At 42.3% G+C, this 22,616-nt stretch overlaps 1 long non-coding RNA gene across 1 annotated transcript; it reads right to left on the reverse strand.

Annotated features, from left to right (window-relative positions):
* Nucleotides 1-213: 213 nt before the first annotated feature.
* On the reverse strand, nt 214-20,454 carry LOC120609196 (uncharacterized). The gene is made up of 2 exons (XR_005654701.1): nt 15,795-20,454; nt 214-1,829 (listed from the first exon to the last, which is right to left on the reverse strand). It is a non-coding gene; the product is annotated as an uncharacterized LOC120609196 (long non-coding RNA).
* Nucleotides 20,455-22,616: the final 2,162 nt, after the last annotated feature.

A 22,616-nucleotide genomic window follows, 5' to 3' on the forward strand; every position in this document is an offset into this window, starting at 1 on the left:
GCCACAGTTTCCTCTCACTCAGGAGGGATGACACACCTGTCATACAGCCTGCACACGCATGTCCCAGCTCAGCTGGACACGTGTCAGGAGGGCCAAGAGTAATGACAGGGAACTCCTAAATGGTCATCGTCCAGAACAGGAGGCACGGAAGAGTCAAGTCTGTGTCGCACAGCCATATCCCAGCCAGTTTTGCTGTATTGGTTCATTTGTTCATTCATTCATTCATTCATTCATTCATTTATTCAACACGTGTTTATTGGGTCTCCTGGGCTAGTGGCAGAAGGGGACAGAAATTAACATTACTTGGTCCTCGCTCTCAAGAAGTTTATAGTCCAGGATAGCTTTAGAGCAAACACAGTATCAGGAAAGCTATGATAGGAGCCAGGAAAGCTGTAGGGAGGACTAGAAGGTTCACAGGGAAGAAAAACCACTTCTGGTGGTGGAATAATAATAATAACAACAACAACAACAACAACAATAACAACAGCTAGCAGGCACCTTACTAAGTATTTTATAGGAAAATATTCAGAAGATGGCTACTTGAATCAGGCCCTGCAGAGGATTAGAATATTGACAGGCAGAGAGGAGTTGGGGTGTTGGAGAGTGATGCCATTTTGGGAAGAGGAAAAGCATGAATCAGTGCACAGAGCTGGGAAATCGCTAGGTGGGAAATGTGCAGGGGAACTACCCAGAGTCCAATTTGGCTGGCAAATACGAGTGTGAAGAAGAGTAATGGGAAGGCTTGAGCGAGGGGGAGGTAGAGGCCAGATCACAAAGGGCCACGAATATCAGAGTAAGGAGTTTGTACTTTATTTAGTAGGCAATGGGGAGCCATTGAGGGTTTTTGAGCAACAAACAGAGTGACATGATCAGAGCTGTGCTTTAGGAAAATTAATCTGGCAGCAGTGTGTAGAACAACTGGAGATGTAGAGCTCAAAGGCAGAGAGTCCCGCTCGGAGAAAGATGCCTCACCCAAGGACCGGGGCATGGTGGGGGCTCAGTAATGGCTTGTCGGTTGAATTGAAGAGATCCAGGAAAGCTGCGATAAGGGCCTTCCTGGGGCAAGTGGTGATGGTGAGGCAAAGGTGGGTGCAAAAGACATCGGGAAGTAGCTCTGAATTTGTCCACTATTAAAGGTAGAGATGAGGTTGAGGGAAGAGCTAGAGGGTGTAAGGTTTCTGTGAGGGTAAATGGGTGGGTGGCAGGGCTATAACAAAGTAGTGAGTCGCACATTGTTGCTGGCTTTAGGAGAGACATACGAATGTGCCTGGATTGTGGACTTGGATTTCAAGAGAAGCTTGGAATCAGAAGTCAGTGTTTCCATCACCTGCAGGGAGGTGTTAGCTGAAAGTCCCCAAGTGGATGAGGTCTCCTAAAAGATGACAGGAGAGAAGAGTGGAGAGTTGAAGTTTGAGTTTTGCACATGAGTTAACCACATTTGGAGGAGTCGTAGGAAGCAACAGAGACAAAAAGGGGGTGTTAAGGACGTGGGCGAAGCAGGAGAGGATAATGGGCAAAGGAGCCAAGAGACCAGTGAGTTTTCCAGAGTGACCAGTATTCTAAGGGTTCCCATGGGATGGGGCCTGGAATCAGATGTAGGGTCTGTTGGTCAGGAGGTTGGACAAGAGGCCATGGGCAACCTGGTGGGGAGAAGTGTTGGTGGTGGTGCGGAGGCTGGAAGGTGCTTCTGGGAGCAGGGTTCACTCCAGGGCACAGCACTTGGCGACATTCCTTCACACACCCACTGCTCAGGCCGAGCCCTCAGGCTTGAGGTTTCCCTAATGGCCCTCCTTTGTCCTTCTTCTGGGTGGAGTAGTTGCCATCCTGGCCTGGGAAGAAAGTGGGGCTCAATGAGACCAACGGCTCCCTGACTTGGGATTCCAAGACCCTCAGATCCCAGCATGCTCAGGGGTTTGTTGGGCTCACACTACTTATTTGGTTGTGAACCATACCACTGTGCTCTTTTCTCTGATGTAGGTGACACCCTTGTCCAGTTGTCCCCTGGACAAGTCTGGCTATCCTCTTCCTGGGCATTGGCGATCACTGTGGTCCACAGCCTCCTACCTCTCTGTTCTAGGCTATACCCCCAAAACTTGTTAGTGGTATCCAGGTCTCCTAGGACCCGCAGGACTGTGGGGTAGAGGAAGCGATTGGGGCTCAGGAGAGCAGAGTGGGCAGGACCCAGAACCATGCTTCCCATTTAGGAGGAGCAAGGCATGGGAGGTGCTGTAAGCCCCCACCCTCCTGGAGGGGACCCGCAGTCCTAAATGCCCCCGCGCCTTCTCCATATTGTGGGAAAAGCTGCCGCATCCATCACTGTCAGGCACCGAGTTTGAATAAATTTGAATGCACTGAGCCGTGGGCTGCAGTTTCTATAATATCACTTTCCAGTTTGAATATTTCACTTACTTTTTTTTTTTTTTGAATTTCTTTTTATCCAACAGTTTCTCCTCCTTTTCATCTACCCCCGCTGCAGTCAAGCTTTGGATATAGAAAGAGGACAGTGCCTTGAGGGTGTCTGAGATGGGAAGAGGCCAGACCTTTACCAGCTTTGGCATTTCTGTCCTCCCATCCACCACCCCCACCCAGCACATGTGCTCCTTGGGCCGGGAGCTCGATCTCCACTCTCCCTACCCCCACCCCCCAACTGCCACTCTGTAGAAGGAGAAACAGCAGTTGGAGAATGAGTCACCCTTGTACTCCTATCCTTCTGCATGGGTAAACCAAGTGTGCCAGAGTCCTGCTTCTTCTCAACAGGGGCCTGAGCCCCTCACCTACTGACCTTCCATCACACACACACACACACCACACACACACACATCATTTGATATATTAATTTATACCTAGATGTTAATGGCAGATTGCAATTTCCCAGGAGGAAGCTTGCTCCTAAGTTCCTCCAGCCACTATCTCGCCTTCCCCTATAATAAGCCCCCCACCAATTCTGAATCCTATCCCCCCGCCCTGCCCTGCTTCTCTTCACTTTCCATCCATCAGTGTGGTACCAATGCAGCCATGTCTTCTTCATGAAAGCTACTGGGAGGGAGAAAGGACTAGAGTCCTGGCAATGCACTCCAGAGAACCAGCCCCAGTTCCTGGCCACAAGCCCCATGACTTGTAGACCACAATTAGTGCCATCCCTACTCTCCACCCAGAGCTCAGGGACCAGGGAAAACCAAGGTGCCAGAAGAGAAGGACACCATCCTGGAACAAAACAAGTCAAGGTTGCATTTGAAGTTGGGTCCAGATGGGGATGAAGAGGTGAGCAGGTTAGAGGGTTTTCTGGGGACACTGAGTCTCTATCTCTCTTATAAGGGTATCTGGCCACACTGCCCCTTGGACCATCTATAAGGCGACCCCACTTCAGGGACAATTTCTAGATCTCAGTGACCATCCAGGAGGCTCATGGGGACATTGGCCATCATTGAGGACACTGCTTTATGGGGCACACTAACTAGCTGAAGGGTTGAGTACTCTAGCTCCAAAAAAGGACTCACATTGACCACATGTGGATCCCTGACCCTGCATGGAGTCACCAACCACTTAGGCCATCTTCCATGGAGGCATTCATAAAGCATATTCTGCTCCTCCTCCCTGCCAGAAACAGCACTTACTTTGGATATGAATTGTCCCTCAACAATGCCCACATCTACTACATGGCAGGTATGCACTAGAGAGGGGGCATTGAAGGGAAGCAGGAGGCAGAAAGCTTCAGTGAATCTGTGACTTTTGAAGGTGATAGTGCAGTTCCCTGCTGGGTGCCTAGTCCTGTGTGCTCACAGTTAGTGGAAAAGGCAGAAGACAGGGGGACAATGGGCAGACTTTGGGGCGCTCACAGTGTGGTTGGGGAGATGAAATAGTCATTAAGAGCAATATTTATTTCTATTTTACATTTTGCCATGCTCAAAGTATGTTTGAGTGGATATAAGATACAGACACACACACACACACACCAGTTAAAAAAAAAAAAAAAAGAAGGAACAATTGGAAGCTATTTCAAGGCAGGAGAAAGATAAATGAATCAGAGTTCTGGTTGGAGCGAGTGCCTGAAGCTGGCACGGCCACCGCAGGATTGGGACCCTTGCTCTAACTGGCCATCTCTCAGAGAGCTCACTCAGTGTAGGCTGAGGTAGTTAGGGAAGCCTTTCTGGAGGAGGTGGAACCAGTCTGGGGACCTGACAGATGGCAGAAGTCCTAAACAGGAAGAACAAACAGGGGCAGCATTCCAGCAGCCGGACTGGAGTGAGGAAACTCAGAGAAATGGAGCTGAATGTGTGGCAAATTCTGCACCAGGGAGGGACTGGCAACAGGAGTGCGGAGTTTGAGGTACAGGTAGGAGAGACACAATTTGTCTGGGGGATAGCGGAGAAACGAGTCCCTGTGGATCATTGACAGAGAGGTGGTGGGGGTAGTCAGTGTGCTGGGAGCACTTAAGGGGGTGCCTCAGACTAGCTTGGCCTCACCCCAGTATTTCCCAATTCTAATACAGGCTCCTCAGCACCCTCTTCCTGCAGTCCAGCTTCCCCCCTTGAGCTCAAACTCAGCATCCCAGCAAAGAAGGACCTCACCAGGGGAGGGCAAGCCATACAAAATAGTCCCCTCATAGAAGAGGCACACACCCTTATGCAGGTGGGGGCCCTGAGCCTCCCCTCCCCCAAGCATGCCCCAGCCAGGCCTGCAGTGGGAAGGAGGGAGGGTGGTGTGAAGGGAGAGGCTCTCCTGCTGCACCATGACAGATGATTGACTCGAAACAATATCTAAGGCGATCAGGATAAAGTGCTGGCCATTTCAAGGCTCAGCAGAATTCAGATTCTAATTAGACTTCTCACCACATTCCAAATAAAAATGGTTCCCCTGGTATCCTCTTTGCCTATCAGGTGTCTCTCCCTGATCGCTGGAACAAAACGCATAAAGAAAGTGATTAAAGCCATAACAAAGGCATAAAATTGGAATTATCGCTGCCACCACATCTGGGAGCACGGAGTGTCACCACACCTCCCCCTCCTCCCCAAACACGCACACGCACAGAAGTGCTGTCCCACCGCAGCTCCTGGCTGGGCACCCCGCAATGATAGCCACTGGATGGGTGAGGAGGACGGGGGAGGGGGGAGGGATGGAACTAGGGGTGTCCAAGGAGCCAGGGATTATGGGTCAGGAGGTGAGTAAAGTGGGTGAATGTGGGGTTCCAGGCCTAGAGAACAAGGAGATGAGTGGACCAAGGAGTGAAGGCTGGCCAGACGATGGTCATTGCCTCTAGTGTCTAGATATTTACTAGTGGGAACGGTCCTCGGGGCTCTTGCCTCGTGACCTTACCTCCCCAGGACATGCATGCTTGTGCACAAACACATGCTATAAATTATCTCTAGCACTCCATGAGTGTCCATCCCTGTTGAGAGGCCACCCCCTGTCAAAAGACCCATTGCCTAGGCCACTGGACCCAATGTTAGTTTTCAGTCACCTTTCCCAACCTACTCCAACAGGGGGCACCCACCTATACAGACTAAGTCCCCATTGGTCTCTAGCATGTGTGTGCACAGCCAGCATGCAACTCAGAGACCTCAGTCCCCTACACTGCATATTTACACATTCACACACACACATGAACACGTGCACCATGCCTATAACAATACCCTCACAAAGCGCACCCACTCTGGGAATACAGTGAAGGCCCCCCATCTCAGCGGGGTGTCTCTGGCCTCTCCTGCTCTTCTGCCTCTCCCACTGCAGCCCCCGTGTGCCCCCTCGCAGCCAGCCTGGTACCTGGTACTGGGCAGCCTTGTTCTCTGTGTGGGGCGGGTAGGCGGGCGGGAGGTCCAGAGGAGGGTGAAGGAGTGGGAGCGGGGCTCTGAGCGGGGACGATATAAAATTAAAAGGTAAAAAGCAGGAACGCAAATGGAGGGTGCTTTCAGCTTTCACATTATTAATGACTCTTCAAAAAATCGGCGAGTTTTCCAATCTTCTCTGAGAAGCGCTTGAAGGAGCTCACAGATGAAACTGACCTTCAAAATGTTCTTTGGTCTTTAGTTAAGAAATTCGCTCGCCATTATGGCATCATTAGGGAAACAAGGATAAAATTACTCCATGGTTAATGACCTATAGTATCTCCCCACCAAAATTTGTTTCAGATCTAATAAAACTGTGCTTAACACACTCGGATGAGTTATGAGGACTGTTCTGCAGGGTATTAAAATGTGGAAAATAGATTTTCCGAAGCTGGGGGGACTGGACTTTTTGAATCAGATAGCAGAATGGAATTTTCTGGGCAATAAATTCTTCCATGTCTCAATTTCATCTCGTGCTCTCTCTCTCCTGCCTGCCTCTGCCCCTCTCTCTCTCCCTCACTCCACCCCCCGCTTTCTGTCTCCCTCTCTCTGTCTCTCATCTGTTCCTAAAATACTGAAGCAACACAGAAACCTTTAGAATTTGAAGCCTACATAAACTTTGAAAAAAGCAGAGTGACAAAGGCCATCTGTGTGTAACAATGGGAGACTGCGTGTGTGTGCACACGTATGTTTGTGGGTCCTGTCTGATTCATAAAAGTGGAGGCAGCTCCATCGCCTCGCCCGAGTGCTTCTACACACACCCAAGGTGGGCGTGATACCCTCCATCTCTCTATTGCTGGCCATGCTGGCAGATCTCACCCTCTACACCTAAATCGCAGGGCACACCAATGCTAGTGACCCTGCCTAGCACAACCCACGCCCAGGGCCTCAACAGTACCAGTGCCAGGTATCAACCTATAAGAGGACACATCTGTCCCTGTCCACCCCAAACTTGGCAGTGATGGGAGGGGGGGCTGCATTGGCTTTGTGAAGGGTCAGAGCTGCCCTGTTCTGTACACACGCGTGCACATCAGCACATGCTAGCACTCTTCATGGGGCACACCCAGACACCCCAGCCAGCCAGACTGGATGCTGAGACCTGAGCCCCGGGCCCAAGCACTGGCCGAAGGTTTTCGGGGGATGGATACTGCCGCGGAGAGAGGTGGCTGGCGAGGTAATGGCATTTTGCTCTCTTTAAACTTTAATCTTTCCTATTAATTCCCTGCAACTGGAGAATGTGTGAGAGTTAATGTTCCGTGAACGTGTTTCGCACTCGGCAGTCTCTTCGAGCTAATTACCTTCAGGTGCTAAATGGAGGGAAATTGCAATCCATTTGGATGTGAAAAAATTTCGCCTTCCCGTCCCCTGTGAGACATCCTTTTTCCTGAGTGCTGCAGAAAGAATGCTCTCTGGGTGGGAGTTTTTTTCCTAATGTTTTTTTTCTTCGGCCCTCTCCCCCGCCCCCTTTCTCCAAGAGTCTGAGTTTTGCAGGACTATGATAGTTGGAGACTGGAGGTGGCCTGGGCCTCAGCATAAGGTCCAAGTCTGGAGAGGAGGCCTGGTGGGAAAGGACTTTTATGGAGGGAGACACTGGGGCTGAGAATCTGCCCCCGTCCCTTGGAGGCCCTGTTGTGGAGGTGTATTTACATGCTTAATAACATGCTTATTATCAGTGTTTCTCAGCTGCTAGGTTTTGAACACAGATATAATAGAGTTTTACAAGCCACATAAAAGCTGTCCTTCTCTTGGACCCCGAACTGGGGTGCCTGGTAGGGTGGAGGACAGGGAATGGAGAATGAAGATGAGGTGGGGGCTCAAAGAGGAAGGGAATGAAAATGGGCCAGAGGAAAGAAAGGACCTGGAGATGGGGCTGCGTGAGGACGAGAGTGGTGGGAGATGGGTCAGGACCTCTATCTCCATCCCAGAGGACAACTGGAGCACCTAGGATGAAGGCACGAAGGCCAGGGAAGTCTGCTCCGGAAGCTCAGTAGGTCTCAGCAGAGAACACTCACCTCAGTGATGCGCTCATCCCTCCAGCCCCATCCTTGACCTCTCATCTCGGACCTCAACCTCAATACACCCTCGCAAAAAATGACACCTAATTTCACCTCCTCCGCTCACTCTGGGTCCAACCCACTAGCTTTTGCAAACCCCAGGTTGGGGCAGGGAGTTGCCCAGATATAATATTTTGCTTCTCTCACCGAACAGGTAACAGTTTGATTTAAAAAACACAAGACAGAGCCTCCCGGAGTAGGCAGCATTCCACTTGAAAGATTAACATCCCCAAGATGGCCCTGGGTGTCACCCTCCCCTAGAAGTTCTTCCCTGACCTCACCTCTGCCTCCTTGTGAGAGGACAGCCATCCTTTCTAACACTGAGGAGCTTCCTTCAAGAGAATATATTGGGAAAATATTGGAGTGACTTGGGTTTATTTGTTACAACTTTATTATGATATATATAGGTACATGGATTATATATATATAAATCCATGTACCCTATCACCTAGTTTCAACAACTATCAACACGTACCTGATCTTACTTCATCTATACCCCCTACTGCCTTTCCCAAGATTATCTGGAAGCAAATAATAGACATCAAATCATTTCACCCGTAAATATTTCAATCTAAAGTTAAAGACTCTTACATAACCACAGTACCATTATCTCATTTAAATAAAAATTAACTATAATTTCTTACTCTCATCAAATATCCATTCAGTATTCAAATTTCCCTGAATCAATTTTTAATCCAGGTGCACACACTGCATGTGGTCAATGTGGCTCTTAAGTTTCTTTTATTCTATAAGTTACACTTTTTCTTCCTTGTTATTTTTTAATCAAAGAAACTATAGACCACTTGTCCTATGGAATTTCCTTCATTCTGGATCTTGCTGATAGCGCTCCTGTGGTATCATTTAACATGTTTTTCTGTCCCTTTAAATTGGTAAATTCTAGAATGCTTGACTTCAGGTTTGATTTTTTTGGGCAAGAATATTTTACAGGTGGTTTTAACCTTCTGTTGCATCATATTGGGTCCATATAATTTCTTGACTTTTTCTTTTTATAATATTAAGATTCATCAGTGGATTCGGTAGTTGCCTGCCAGATCTATCCATTATTAAAGTTCCTCTTCAGTTTTTTTTTCTCCTCCATAAGCTTTTCACTTTAATGGTTTTAACAGCTATTTACTACCATTGACTAGATCCATAATACATTAGGGGTTGTTGTATTTGTTTGAAAATTGTTTCTTTTCTCCAAATTTTTATTTTGAAAAAAATGTTAAATCTACAGAAATGTTTATTGTTGCAATAAACACTCATATACCCTGACGTAGGTGAACAAGTTGTAACTATTTCCCACATTTGGTTTTTCTCTCCCTTTCTCTTTCTGAAACACTTGTGTCTTCGTCGCTGACATAAATGACACTTATCCCCTCAATACTTTGGTATTGATCTCTTAAGAACGAGGACATTCATCTGTATTTCAGGAAATTTAATATTTGCCTAATCTATGAATACATATTCAAAACCACTCAATTGTCCCAATGATGTCCTACAACCCCTTCCCCTATCCAAGATCTTCCATTTGCATTTAGTTATTTTATCTTTTTTTATTTCCTTTATTCTGGAGAAGTTCTCTGACTTTTTTTTTTTGGTCTTTCATGATTTTGGTAGTTTTGGAACGTCCGGGCAGCAGAATGTGAATGTCCCTCGATTTGAATTTGTCTGATTGTTCCCTCATGATTAAATTCCGGCTAAACATTTTGGGCAGGAATACCACATAAGTGATGTTTTCTTCTCAGTGTATCATATCAGGAGGCACAAAACATTGGTTTCTCCAATTATGGGTGATGGTAAGTTTGATCATTTAAGGTAGCATCACCCAAATTTCTCCATTGTAAAGGTATCCTTTGCTCTTTATGAGTAATACATTATTGAGGGGGGCAGGACTTGAGACTGGGTAAATATCCTATTTTCTAAGTATCTTGTAACCAGTGGTTTTAGCATCAATTGATTTTGCCTGAACCAATTATGACTACAGTGGTTACAAAATGGTGAGTGTTCTAATTCTATAATTCATTTTACCTTTAGTTGGTACTCTTCTGTAGTGGCATTTATTTTTAATAAGGGACACTATTCCCATATATTCTTGAGAAGAATGGAGAAGCTGTGCTTCTCAGGACTAGGTATGATTATGGTCTCTGGAGATACCATGCCCACAGAAGCAATGCCGCTAACCAGCAGCCTAGGTATACCTGTGGGCCCAGGGACACCTTCCCACAGAACCCTATGGTCTATAACTAGATACAGCCATGGTTTCCTGGAAAACTATCTGCAATATCAGATATATTCATGGTCTCTGAGAATGCCACCCACAGGAACAGGTAACCTATGCTACATGGAGAATACAAATAGAATGCAGGATCATGTAAATCCAAAGTCTACGAGGAATACTGCTCCACAGGATCAAGTATAGCCATTGTCTTTAGAGAACCCTTACCTCTGAATGCGGCTCCAGGATGTACAATAACTCATTATGGCTTCTTGCCTGATTCCCTGCTTAGTTCTTTCAATACCTTTTAAATCCTGGAGTAGTTTACTTGTTGCCTGACCCAACACTGTTAATGGGACACCTGGATGAACCGATTGCCTCTGGTATAATGGAAGGCCAGGGTGCATGCTGGGTGGGGAAAACCCAGGTCAGAGCCTTCCACCTACCACTCCTGGGATGAGACAAGACAGTCCTACTCAATGGATGACAGGCAGACTCAGTACTCAGTACTTGTTCTGGAGTGGGCTGACCTGCTACCATATTGGAGTCCTTAGACCACAAGAAACCTGAGGTTGGCAGTTGTATGAAGTGCTAGAAGACCCTTTCTACTGAATGGGGAGACCCCTTCTTTAACTAAGCCATGCTTATAATGCTGCAAATGACAGAAAGTGACCTGAGCTAGCTTAAGCGTAAAGAATGTTTGCTGAGAAAACCCAGGAGTATCTCACATCTTCCCAGGCTTGAGAAGGGAAGATGCCAAGGCAGCTCTGTACCTCTAGAAGCTGAAGCCCATCAGTATTCCCCTTAATGCTGACAGCAATGTGACACTGCTTGTAGGCATCCCAGTCTTTGGCCCTATGCATTCAAATTCCCAGCTCCCAGAGCAGGAATCTGATTGGCTCACTTTGTGTGAGGTATCTGACCTTGCCTCAATCAACTGTAGCCAAATGTGGTTCCTGGGACTCCACCCCTGTGGGTGGAGAGAGTAGTTCTCAAAGATGCTGGGCAAACATTCCAAGAGGTGTATGTCACAGAAATAAACTCACAAACTTTCCAAAGGATGGGCAGATAAAAACTCTTGAGAAGAACAACTCCATCATGAAGGGCAAGGCCTTGGCTCTAGGGAGTGTGCTGGCTAGAGTTGAAAGATAGGGTCAACAAGGCCACGTTGCTCAGTCCCATGGACAAATCACAATGTAATAGGTCTGGAGGGACATGATACATAAGGGGAAGTATGCCTAGAAGGTGCAGTTCTGAATGTCTATAGATGTGTGGTCAGGTTGAGGCTGGAACGCCAGATGCTGATCCAGCTTCTGAAATAGGGACAGGACTCTGGGTCTTCGGATGGTAAGCCTCACTCACCTTCCTGTCACCTTTCTTCCCTGTCACCGGATCTACTAAAGGACATATACCATACCAAACCCTCTACTTTGCCCTCAAAGCCCAGGGCCCCTTAAGTCCCTCCCACTCACAGAAGTGAGTTTGAGAGACACACCAATAACAACACATCAGTGATATTTGGTATTTTTGAGCCCCACAGAGGATTTGGTTCTTTTCCAGCCCATGTTGTTACCCCTGCCCACATTTGGGGAACACTGGTTAGTGGTTTTTTTCTTATCCCTAGACTTTGCAAAATCCAAATACCAAAAGTTTACAATAAACATGTACCTAGACCATGCAACAATTATAAGCTGTATCCAAGAAAAGTAGCATGTTTTTTCCCAGCAGAGCCCTGTCTTGGTGTACCCTCCCTGGCTCAATTTGCTGATGTCCTGTTTTATCTCTATTAATGCTTTTGGCTCTTAAATTCTTGTCTGATATTAATATCGCTAGCCCAGCTTCCTTTTGGTTAATATTTACCTAGCATATTTTGTTCTGTATCTTCATTTTCAATCTTTCTGTGACTTTGTTTTTGGCACAACTTTTGTGAATAGCCTATACCTGTATTTAAAAAAAAAAAAATTGAAAGTCTCTTTCAATGGGTGGATTTGATATATTTACCTTTATTATGGTTAATTCATTTTGATTTACTTCTGTCATCTTACTTTATATTCTATATTTTCCAAGCCTTTTTTTTTTTTTTTTTTTTGTTTTTCTGCTTTTCCTTCTTTGTTTTTCCCACTTTTATGCCTTCTATAGTATTAATAAAGTTTTCTTTTTTCTTTTCTACTTGTTTGGAAGTTAAACATTTCATATCTAGGGAAACAGAGCTACTCTTAATTTTTTTAACATGCATATTTTACTTAACAAAGACAAGTTAATCTACATTTCTGTTCTCCTCTTAATAGAAGGATCTTAGAAAGCAAACCAACTCTTCCATTTTTCATGTTATTAATCGATTAGTATTTTAGTTCTATTATATTTTATACTCTTTTAAAATAGTTATTATTGTTGTTATTATTTGGATTTCCTTACATATTTATCATTTTCTTTGCTCACTGTTGCATCTATTAGCCCAATTCTTCCTTTTGGTTTCATTTTCCTTCTTGCTCAAGTCTTTTAGAAATTCCTTTAGCAAGGATCTGTAAATAGTAAACTCCCTTTTGTTTGTTTCTGAAATTGTCATTATTTCACCCTTTCTGTGTTGAATGATAATTATCTGGGTTATAGTCCTAAATTGACAGTTATTTTTCTTTACCACTTTGAGGCTGTAATGATTTATCTTCTGGTTTCTATTGCTCCTAATGAGAAGTCTGCTGCCTGTCTTATTGTCATTATGTTGGTAGCTTTTAAGACTATTGCCCTTGATGGTCTCTAGTATCACAACATGTTTAGGTGAAAACCTATTTTTATTTATTTTGCTCAGAAATCCAGTTGTGTTTCTTCTTACTGAGAATTCATCTTTGCATTCAATACTGGTCTGTTGTCCACCATTGTATCTTCATGTGTCTTCTCTTTTCTCTCTGTTCTCCTGAAACTTCACACTTTATTTCTCATGTCTCTTAACTTCTTTATATTTTCCATGACTTTAACTCTGTGATCTGCATTTTGAGTACTTTCCAATTTGTCTTCCATTTCACTAATTTTCTCTTCAGCAGTGTTATCAACTGTTTAACCCCTCCATTGAGTTTTTAGAAATTCTATTTTTTTAACTCTATTTTTCTTTTCCATTGTGTCTTATTCAATGGATTTTATCCTTTTGGATTTAATTTTATTCTTTTTTGAGGGGGGGACATTTTAAATATATTTAAAGTATTTTCCATATTGTTTTGTTACCTACACAGTTATCTGAATTCTTCAATGTATTATCTTTGCTGATTCTCTTTCTCATGGTGGTTCATTTCTTCTTGTAGTTTGTAGTTTTGATTGTGAACTCATCTCCAACAGGACTTGGTTTCTGTGAGAGGCTTACATGTCCATGGTCATGGAGGAGGCACCATGTCAAACAGTTTTTCCTCTACTGGGACTCTACGGGTTTCACCATTTCTGTACTAGTTTATTATTTTCTTGAATTGAGTTTTCCACACCTTTTAAGTAATGCAAATTTGCCTTGCACATCCATGTTTGATACAGACTCGGGGTTACAATATCTCAGAGATGATTCTCATTCCACTCTCAGCTCCAGAAAGATGACAAGTTTCTCTACTAAATTTTTCATCAGTAAGTGGAGTTTTCTGGTTCCTGTTACATGAATAAGTAACCTTTCATGGGTCCTTACTTTCTGAAGGGAGCTCAGTTCCAGCTCTCAAATATGCAGAAGACTGGGGTTCATCCTTCTATCTCCATTGCTGTTAAACTTTAGTCTTATGACATATTACTAGCTCTAAGGCCTCTGTGAGCCTCCACTGGCCACTTTGGATCTGAGTTTTCTTTTCATTCCTGGCACCTAAGGACTTCCATTTATTGCTTTAGAATGTGGTTATATACTTTTCAATTGTTACATTTTATATATTTTTAATTTATCATATGTAATTATAAAGTTTATATTTCTAGTGGGGGACATCTTCCTACATCATCTCAGTCTGCCACACTGGTCTGAAATTCCCTTATAGTCTCATGTTTATGATCCAGTCCATCTCTCCCACTAGCTTATGAATGCTTTTAAGGACAGAAGGTATTTACTATTTGCATTTTTATCCCACTCGAGTACCCAGCCCACTTCTCTGCACTGAGTAGGTCCTCAGAAAATGTTGTCATTTATCTTATTGTTATTATTTTTACTACCTCTAACCTCAGTGTTCAGAGGTGACAGAAAACTAGATTCTGGATGTGCTATGAGCACTTAAAGTATACAGTCAGTCTGTTCAGCCTTTGGCATTGCTCATCTGAATTTCATTATTCATGAACAACATCTTCCTCAATCACCTTCAAGGACAAGTCATCATCTATTAGACCAATGTTTCTCAAAGTACAGGTTGCAATCCATTAGCGGGTCATGAAATCAATTTAATGAAATAGAATAAAATAGAAAATAAAATACCAAGGTGCATCACATATATAAGTGTAGGTACTGCTTACTGAAACTTTGTTTCAGGTGTGTGTGTGTGTGTGTGTGTGTGCTGGGTCACCATGCAAAATATATGTTGCAGGCTGTAAGTCAGAGTAAAAATATTGGAGAGTCACTGATTTGACTTTTTCCTAAGACCCCACTCAACCGACCACCCCTTTCTAGTAGGCCCATCTTTAAGAGCAAAGAATAATTGCAAAGTTAGAAAAATTCATGGCCTATCTTTTCCATATGAACTTCTCAGAGTAGTACTTCATGCCCCAGGGAGGAAGGCAGGTCTCACAAAGGTCCACACTGCCCTGAATTGGAAGCCCCACAAGTGGTCAAGGATATCCAGTGAATCCTGTGAATCACAGACATTCCCTGTGCTCCAGGCCCCTGTACTTCACCTAAGATCCCCATCAACTCTCTTGGCAAGACTTTCCACTAATTTTGCAGGCCTTTGAGACCCTTAAATGCTGCTTCTCAGGAGTCTTGACCCCTAGAAAGCTCCTTGAATGTGGTTCTCAAGGCCATCTTACACTATCCACCTGGGAGAACACCTGGACAATTGCTCCCCTGTACTCAGCTCCCAGCGTATTTATCATCTGCATAACTCCCCTACATGGTCTAGAAGGTAGAAGTTTGGCTGTAAAGACTTCACTTTGAGCATCAGAATTGTTATCAAGAAGGGCCCCAGCACTTGTTCCTCTGTACCATCTTGAACATCTGCAAATCACACAAGGACTCAACCCATTTCATATACAATGAACCCTGGTATAAGGGATTTGAGCCTCACTTAACTTCCACATTCAGTATATCCCAAGGTTCCCAAATAAAAGAAACAATTCTCTCTCTAAAAAATCAAATTGATATTCATTGAGCTCCTACTGTGTGTCAGACATTTCCACCTGAATTATCTCATTTAATCTTTATAGCAATCCTATTAGGTTAGTATGATTATCCTCATTTTACAAATAAGGATTATGAGGGTCAGAGAGAGGTTATGTAACTTGCTAGAGGTCACCTAGCTAGTAAGTGGTTGCTGAGCTTGGATTTGAACTTCCGTTGGGCAGACTCTTGGCCTGAGGACTTAACCACTATTCTATATGACTCTTCAATAAAGGGGCCTTCCTGTCAATAAGGACATAGACTCAAGAACCAACTCATGCAAAGCCAGTGCTTTCTCTGAATGGGCTAAGAAGTAAAATGTTTAGGATGTGGATGCTTGCTCCCTAGCTAGGTCATTGTTTGTCCTTGGGCAAGTCACTTACCTCTCTGAACTTCAGATTCCCCATCTATATAAATATTTGAACCTCAGAAGGCTGCTGCAAGGAAGACATAAGATAATGACATGAAAGTACTTTGTAAAGCACAGAGTGCTATGCCAATTAAATATCTTATTATAACCAATGTTACCCTAATAAACTTAATAAAAAAATAATGTCTTATTATAAAAAGCATATAATTCATTAACTAAAAATGTCTGCATTTTCCCTGTTGGATTTGGAGCTCTTTCAGGGGTTCCCACTGTTCTTAGAATAAAACTCAAAAATGCCAACTTGACCTGTGAGGCCTACATAATATGGCTCTTTGTTCACTGCCCCTTTCTCAATGTATTACAACTTTACCGGCCCCTTTATTTCTGCCTCAGGGCCTTCGCACATGCTGTTTTCTCTGCCTGGTACATTTCCTACCTCTACTTTCAACCTCTACTCTCTGCCTCCACTTTGCCTGACTAACTGCTCATCTTGTAAATAGCAGATTAGCTTCTTTGGGGAAGTCTTACATGACTAAATAAGGTCACCTTATTATGTATGCTCATAGCATATCCGTGCCTTTCTTCCACAGTGCTTTGGAATGTATTTATTTTGTATGCATAATGCTGTTTGTGGTTTAAGTGTCTTCCCTATTGGAAGGGCAGTTTGATGACGGCAAGGACCATATATATTTCAGCAAGTCCTGTACCTAGCAGAGCATTTGGCACAAAGAACTCTACAGATATTTATTGAGAACATTTTAAAAATCAATAAATGGAGTAGAGACTACTTTACTCATATTTTATCACCTATTAGATGTGCCACAAAGTTCGTTATGCTACAACCCCTTTAGACTGGTATTTCTGAGCATGAAGCCCATAGGACATAAATAGGTATTACATAAGAAAACAGGTTCTGTAGTCAAATACTTTCGGAAACAGAGGTTGAGCAAATGTAAACAAGATTTCAACTTTTTCTTTAACCGTAGAATTTCTTAGAGCCATGCTTAGGTCCCTGAGAGATGACAATGCAAAGCAGAGCCCCCAGGCTAACAATGGTGCACACACGACATGAGAAACAAATCTTCCTTGCCTTAAACTACTGAGATTGGGGGTTGCTACAGCCAAATAATCTAGTTTATCCTGACTAATACGTCATCTATATGCAGTATTTTTGATAGTGGAAAATCCATAGAAATAGGAAGCCAGATTTCTGAGAATTTGTGAAGAATCAGTCCATTAAGGAGGTAGGTGGCTGGGTAACCTGCACTTGCTCATTCACTAGAGTCAGGGGATGAGAGGCACTCTGTCTCACACATGACCAGAGAGACAGAAACATCTTCATGTAGATGAAAGTTGATGGGTAGTAGGTTAGACTTGCAAAGCAGAAGGGCTTTCATTGTTGATTAATACATTCTATAAACAACATTATTGAGCACCTACTACATGATAAACACTGTTAAGTACTGGGACACACCAGCGAACAAGACATAGGTTCTCAGGGCTCAGAGCCCAGAGGAGCAGACATACAGATGATGAGTCAATTTCAGTATAATGTTTTAAGAGCAAAAAAGGCACGCAACACAGAGGAAAGGCCTCCAAGATAGATGTGGGATTAGAGGAACTTCTTGGAGAAGATAATGTCTGAGCTGTGATTCAGAGGATAATTAAAAAGTAGCGAGGTAAGAAAGGAGGGAAGGCAGTTCCAGGCAGAAGGAACAACTTGCAGGAAGTGAGGAATCTGCTTCAGGCCATGGGAGGATCCAGTAGGAGAAAGTGAGATGCCGGGGAGCACAGTGCCTTCTCCAAATTACAAGGTAGAGGAAAAAGCAGACCCAAATATCAGCTGGAAACTTGAATGAGGAAGAAACCTAGCTTAAACTTCAGCCAGTAGGTGTGTCTCAGGAAACAAGATTTAAGAGGGCAGTGAGAAATGGGCCTGAGGATGAAAGCAGGGCCTCTTCTTCTAAGGATGAGTGACCCAGGAAGCAGGAGAAATAGGGGTGAATGGGGGCAGGGACTGAAATCCAACATAGGATGAGCCGGATCCTGACTGTTCCTCCTCACCAGGAGACCAGGACCCCTAGGGTTGGGTGGCTTGGAGGTACAGAAGTATGCAGCTGGCATGAGGACAGATGCTCAGAGAAGGCAGCTAAGAAGCAGGTGTGGGGAAAAACGAAACACCCCCACCCCAGGTCTGGCCACAGTGCCAGCCTGAATCCATCATGCTTGATCCGCCCAGGGCTAAGATGAGAAATTGAAATTGGAAGGTGTTTGGCCCATAAGACTTGGCAGCCAAGTCTTATGGTCTGTGGTTCAGCTGGTCTGTGGTTCAGCTGCTAGTATGTTTGGGTCATGAGTACAGACATTGAGAGTGTAGTTTTGTCGTTTCCTCTTTATTTTGTAATTAAGATTTAAAAATCCCAGCCAGATTCAATTGAAATAAAAGAATGCAGAATTGAACTAAAGGGAGGCCAATGGTGATGGTGGTCAGAAGTCTGGAATAGACATGGGAAATGGGACCGACATGCCCCAGCACCAGGTGTGGGCCTCCTCCATCACTCAGTGGGCCTCTTCTCACTCTCGTTCCTCTAAGAACACCTGACCCTCTCCTTGGGAACCTCTCTCACCTCAGGAAGCTGCCAATAAGCCATTTGGTCTTCAAGGAACTTTCCCAACTGTAAAAAATGTCTCCCAACTTCCAGTCTTTCCCTGCCCTCTGCATAATTGCCTGCATCCATTCACTCATCCATAAAACAAATACTAGAAATAATATATTGTGCATAAAAGCACAGATTTGGGAATTGGACAGAAACTCAGCTCTACCACCTAATAGCTATGAGAACTTGGGAGAGTTACTGAACTTCACTGAACTTCGGTTTCCTTATCTATAAAATGGGGATAATACTTTCTTCAAGTAATAATTAATTGAGATATGGGCAGATGCCTGGCACAAAGTAAGCAGTCAATACGTGTTAGTTATTATTACTGATATTATTAAAATAGAGCTTTAAACAACCTGCACTTACCTGGCTCACTGGCTTAAGTGACACCATCAATTCTTTTGTAAAACATACTGACTTACACAAATAGCTCATCAAACCTTCATGGCTAGGATGCCATGCACTTGTGTTCCCCCATTTGGTTGAATTGCATGCTTACCAAGAGTCATTTGTTTTTAACTCAGCCTGTTTATACCAGCTATTCTTATTCTATAATTTAACTAAATGTTACATAAACCAGTAAAATATGAGTGTAAAACTAATGTTGCAGTTTGGAAAGATTCCATAACAGTAAGTTGCTAAAAAAAAAACCTATTATCAAATTATGTATTGGTGAAACAACTGAAAAAGAAGAGGGAAAATCATTAAAAAAACAACAACTAGGACTCTGCATTCAGATTGTTTCTCAAATACTTTTCAGTTTCCAATCCATGTTAAAGAAATCAAAATTGAAAATGGCAGTCAATGCATTCTGGTTGTAACCCATACAAGAAAAATGGTGGTGGAACGTCTATCGGCACACCCACACACAAAGAAAGGTCTTGGCCCTACATCTAAAAACTGGAGAGAGTAAATAATCTTTTATTAGCTTTAACCTAAAAATAAAATGTTTAAGATATGCAGAGGCAAATTGAGAGGTGATCCCAGACCTCAAGAAATGTACAGTCAGAGGGGAAGACAGAAAAACAAGTTATTGATCATAGGAGATTATAATGCAGGTTATGGAGCAGAGGAGAGGGGATACCTAATTTGGGCAACTGTGTGGAGGATTCCTGAGAGAGGTGGCTCCTGAGCTGGCTATGTCCTCCCTCACATCTGTCCCTCAACTCCTTTCAAATCTTCCTCCAACACAAAAACCCAACATTTGCCCTCCAAGTTTGCCCTATGGTTCTCTTAATTTCAGGTTCCAGTACTGACGAAATCCCAAAGAGTGTTACAGGGGACATGGCTGCCCTCCCTGGCATTAAGGAGCCCCAAGGATCACTGCCTTAGGGACCTATCGCACATGCATTTATTTAGACCTTCTGTAATTTTGTGTATATTTTTAGCTGTGCCAGATCTCCCGGGTGAGGTCTATGAAGGACTTGTGCAAAGCAGTGCTACTTTTCTTTGATTATTCTTAAAAATTAAACTTTTGTTTTCAGGTAATTTTCATGCAGTTGTAAGAAAAAATATAATATTCTTTACCTATTTTTGCTCAATGGTAATCTTACAAAACTATAACACAATATCACAACTAGGATATTGATACAAGCAACAGACAGAACATTTTCATCACCACAAGGCTCTCTCGTGTTGCTCTTTTATAGCCACACCCATGTCCCTTCAGCCCTCACTCTTTCCTTAACCCCTGCCAATCATTAATTTGTTCTCCAATTTTACAATTTTGTCATTTCAAGAATATTATATAAGTAGAATCAAACAGTATACAATTTTTGGAGATTTTTTTTTAACTGCATAATTCTCTAGAGAGTCATCTAGGTTGTAGTGTGTATCAACAGTTCACTCCTTTTTTAATATACTATGATGTGGATGTATCACAGTTTATTCTTCCATTGAAGAACACTGACCGATTGAAGGACATTTGGGTTGTTTCCAGTTTTTAGTTATTATGAATAAAGCTGCTAGGAACAATCGTGTACAGCTTTTTGTGTGAACATAAGTTATCATTTTTCTGGGATAAATGCTTAGGTGTACAATTCCTGGGTTATATGATAAACATATAATTTAGTTTGACAATTTCTTTTTCAAAAGAAAGAGTGACTATACCATTTGACATTCCAACCAGCAATGTACGAGTGATCATTTCATTGCATTCTTGCCAGCATTTGGTGTTGTCACTATTTTTTAAAGCCATTTTGACAGGTGTTTAATGATCTCTCATTGTGGTTTTGTTTTTGTTTCTGCATTACGCTGAATGTCTTTTGTGATTGTTTGCCATATGTATATCCTCTTTGGTAAAATGTCTCTCTTCAAGTCCTTAGCCCATTTTCTAGTTAGATTGCTTGAATGTAGGTATGTCTTTTTTTTGTTTGTATGTTTGTTTATTGTTGAGTTTTAAGAGTATATACTCCAGATACTAATCATTTGTTAAATATGTGGTTTGAAAGTATTTTATCCCAGTCTGTAGTTTGTTTTTTTTTTCTTTCTCTTAACAGGGACTTTCACAGAGCTAACCTCTTGAATTTTGATAAAGTATAATTTATCAATCTTTTCTTGTATGGATCATACTTTCGATATCAAGTCTTAGAACTCTTTGCGTAGTCCTAGATCCTGACAATTTTATGTTATTTTCTAAATGCCTTATAGGTTTATATTCTAAACTTGAATCTATGATTCATTTGAGTCATCTTTGTATAAAATGTGAGACTTAGGTTGAAGGTTATTTTGTTTTTGCTTGTTTCTTTGTTTATTTATATCCACTTGTTCTAGCACTATTTGTTGAAAAGACTATCTTTTCTCCATTGAATTGCTTTGCACCTTTGTCAAAAAACAGTTGGGTATATTTCTATGGTCTATTTCTGGATTCTCTATTTTGTTCCATTGTTCTATGTGTCTATACCTCTACAAATACCACACAGTTTTGATTACTGTAGCTATGTAATAGACTTGAAATTGTATAGACTGATTCCTCCCACTTTATTTTTCTTTTTCAAATGTTTTAGCTACTCTTGCTCCTCTGCCTTTATATATAAATTTTGGAATAATCTTGTCTACATTTATAAAAAAAGAAGTCTTTATGGGATTTTCATAGGAATTGTGTTAAACATATGTAAATTTTAGGAGAATTGACATTTTTACTATATTAAGTCTTCCAATTTGTGAATATGGTTTCTCCATTTATTAAAAAAAAATCTTCTTTGATTTCTTTCATCAGAATTTTGTAGTTTTTAGCACACAAATACTGGCCACATTATGTTAGATTTATACCCGAGTATTTTATTTTTGAGCAATTATAAACAATATTTTATTTTAAGTGTCCATATGTGCATTACTAGTATATAGAAATACAATTGATTTTTTTGTATATTTATCTTGTATCCTGCAACCTTGCTGAACTTGCTCATTAGTTCTAGGAGGTTGTTTTTTATTTTTTTTTGTAGATTCCTTGGGATTTCCTAAGTAGACAATAATGTCTTTCTTTCTCATCATTATAGCTTTTATTTCCTTTTCTTGCCTTATTGCCCTGGCTAGAACTTCAAGTACTATGTTGAATTAGAGTGGTGAGAGTGGACATTTTTGCCTTGTTCCCAGTCATAATAGAAAAAACATTAAGTGGTTCACCGTTAAACATAATGTTAGTTCCAGGATTCTTCGATGCATTCCATAAAATTGAGGAATTTCCTCTCTATTCCTATTTTTCAGAGAGTTTGTGAATAAGTATTAACTTTTATCAAATGCTTTTTCTGTGTCAGTTAATATGTTTATGGAATTGTTCTTCTTTCGCTATGAATAGGGTAGAATACGTTGATTTCTTTAATACTAAACAAGCCTTTCATGCCTGCAATAAACTCCAATTGGTCATGACATATAATTCTTTTTATATATTGCTAGATTTGTTTTTCTAGTATTTCGCTGAAAATTTTTGCACCTATGTTCATGAGAGATATTGTTCTGTGGCTTTCTCTTATTTTGGTACTGTCTTTGTCTGATGATATCCAGGTAATATTAGTTTCATACAATTAATTGGTAAGTGTTCCCTCCTCTTCTATTTTCTGGAAGAGATTGTGTAGCACTGTTGTTTATTCTTCTTTAAACATTTGGTAGAATTCTCCAGTAAAACTATCTGGACCTGGATATTCCTTTATAGAAGTTTTAAAATTGTTAACTCAATT

This window comes from Pteropus medius, unplaced genomic scaffold (genome assembly GCF_902729225.1).
Source record: "Pteropus medius unplaced genomic scaffold, Ma_sr-lr_union100, whole genome shotgun sequence".
Lineage (NCBI taxonomy): Eukaryota > Metazoa > Chordata > Mammalia > Chiroptera > Pteropodidae > Pteropus > Pteropus medius.